The 2627-nt window shown below is 50.7% G+C and overlaps 1 protein-coding gene across 4 annotated transcripts in view; it reads left to right on the top strand.

The window, feature by feature from the left end:
* The first annotated feature begins 2432 nt into the window (after positions 1-2432).
* The window catches only part of Ppard (peroxisome proliferator activated receptor delta), an 84062-nt gene continuing 83867 nt past the window's right edge, over positions 2433-2627 (top strand). For all 4 annotated transcript variants that reach the window (XR_002822079.1, XM_004624201.2, XM_023720644.1 and 1 more), the window contains exon 1: positions 2433-2543. The gene's annotated coding sequence lies outside the window, so the exon portion shown is untranslated. The remainder of the gene's footprint in view (positions 2544-2627) is intronic.

Here is a 2627-nt window from a genome sequence, read left to right as displayed (position 1 = left end):
TTGAACCGCGGTCCCTGTGCTTTGTTTAGCTTAGCTTGTTCTAAGTAGGTGCTTTAGACCACTGAGCCATCTCACCAGCCCAAAATAAATAAATTTTTAAAAAAAGATAATAAGTAACAGCACAAAATCAAATGGGCTTGGGGATGTAGCTCAGTGTCAAGGCCCTGAATTCAATTCCCAGGATTGTAAAGTAAATATTGCAGTATTTAGTGTATAAAGCCTTTACTTAGGGTTATTAAACACTGTTTTTAGTTATTTCTTCAAAACAGATTATCCAGGGCTGGGGGGATAGCTCTGTAGAATAAGCGCTTGCCTGGCAAGTGCAAGGGCCTGAGTTCAATCCCCAGGTCCACAAAAAAAAAAAAAACACCCAAATAGATTATCCAAAATGGCACTACAGGGTCTGAACATTCAATAGATACTCATGTAACATATTAAATTTTATACATTCTTAATATAAAAATGAAAGGAGATGAAAAAATGTAATACCTTAGTCACCATGAGTTCAAGGCTAACGTGGACTATCTAGTGAGTTCAAGGCCAGCCTGGGCTACATAGTGGGTTCAAGGAAAGCCTGAATTACATGGTGAGACCCTGTCTCAGAACCCCCCATTAATACCTTCATAATATTCCTAGAATTTCTTTTGGCAAAGGAGCTGTTTTTATTAGGTGGGAGGAGCCTCTTAGGGGTAGATGGTAAGATTTTTTTCAGAGAACAGAGAGGCAGGGCGGGGAGAGGATGGGAAGAGTTAGTGGCTCCCACGGGAAGGCAGGAAGGCCAGGCCCCAGGGGTGCAGGATCAGCTCAGCAGAGAAAACCTGTGTGTGTGTGTGTGTGTGTGTGTGCGCGCGCGCAAAGGACTTTAAAGAAGTCCCAGTGGGTGAGTTCACAATGTCTGTGTCCCATGTCCTGTGACCCTGCCTGGGAGCCAGAGTCTCCGAAGGTCTCCTGTATTTTGTAGGGTTTGTGTGGATAGAGGCATGGACATCTTCCTGAATGGCTGGATTCCATCTTTAAATTGCTTTTTCTCTTCTTGTTCTTTTAAAAATGTATTTAGTGCAGGATCTACAGGGTCTCATGACCCTGTAGATGGGACGTAATGATTCTTTTTTTTTTTTTTTTTTCAGCCTCCCAAGCACGGGGATTACAGCCGCGCAACATCACGCGCAGTCTCAATCGCCATCTCAGCGCGCCCCGGAGGCGGGACCTGCGCGGCATGCCGGGGATCTAGCTTGGCTGCTGCACTCTGCCTAAGCTGGGCTTTAGCCTGCTGAGCGATCTTGCCAGCCACCAGACAGGTCTTGCTATGCAGTTTAGGCTGGCCTTGAGCTCACTTTGTAGCCCAGGGTGGTCTCAGACTCCCACCAGCCCTCCTGCCTCAGCCTCCCGAGTGCTGGGCTTACAGGCGTAAGCCTTACAGTGCTGGGCTCCACCACACCCGGTGCTTCAACGTTAGATTTCAGAACTGTGCCAGCGCAGCTGCCTGGCAGAAGCAGGAGCCCAAAAACAGAGATATTTAGAATATAAATCTCCGGAAACTTGCAGTAATCTTAAGGAAGGTCTTCATGTCCATGGTTCATTTCTACTACAATCTCATTTGGCAAGCAGTAAACATCCAAATTAAAAAAAAAAAAAAAAATCAACGCAATTCCTTTGAAAAACAGGAAACAAGAAAAGCAGAAAGGAGAAAAATCTGAGCTCATACACCTGAGAGTCACGATTTTGTTGATTTTTGGATGACAAAGCCAACTTCTTCCAACAAACTGCCTCCTGGGCTGCTCCCCATCTTTATTAGGATACATAATGAATACATTCATCACGAGAAGTTGGAACCTTCATTTACTCGGTACTGGGGGTTGAACTCTGATATCTTCACTGAGCCCGTTTATAATTTTCATTTTGAGACAGCGTCTCACTAAACCGCTAAATCGCCCAGGCCAGGCACCGACTTGAGACGTCCTCCTGCCTCAGCCTCCTAGAGCGCTGGAATTACAAGAACGCCCCCACCCGCCATCACCAGTCCCCCGCGGGCTACTCCTAAACACAGGGACGGGTTGGGATAATAAATCTCTTCCACGGTCCTAACGACAATTCAAGTTTCCTCACTGGAAGGATAAGGAGGTTGTACTAAACGACCTCAGAGTTTCTTCCAGCTTTGAATTTCCTTCTCTGAGACTTGCTGGACTGGTTTCACGCCCCCGGCGCCCGTCCGCTCCTCCCCAACGCTGGCTTCGGCCGCTGCGTCCGCATCCCACGCCAGGGGGCGCTGCAGGCGGGGCCCAGGGCAGCGTGCGCGGGGCGGGACGGGGGGAAAAAAATCAGGGGAGTCTCCGAAAAGTGGTGATTGGCTGCGGTGGGCGGAAGGGGGCGTGGTGAGGGCGGGCCGGGTTGCGCGCTGGCGTCACGCTGGCGGGGGCGGGGCCGGGCTCCGGAGCGTGTGACGGCGGGGAGCTAAGGATTAATGGGAAAAGTTTTGGCAGGAGCGGGCGGATTTTGCGGAGCCTGTGGGACGGCTGTGGTATCGCGGTGCGCGGCGGGGACAGGTCAGTCGGGCTCGGGATGGCATGTGGGCGCGTGCGGCGGCGGGCAAGGCCGGGGCGTCGGCGGGGCCCCGGGGCGCAGGCCCG

Source organism: Octodon degus, unplaced genomic scaffold, assembly GCF_000260255.1.
Source record: "Octodon degus isolate 3935 unplaced genomic scaffold, OctDeg1.0 scaffold00005, whole genome shotgun sequence".
NCBI lineage: Eukaryota > Metazoa > Chordata > Mammalia > Rodentia > Octodontidae > Octodon > Octodon degus.
Note: the sequence above shows the minus strand (reverse complement) of the source record. Positions and strands in the feature narration are given on the sequence as shown.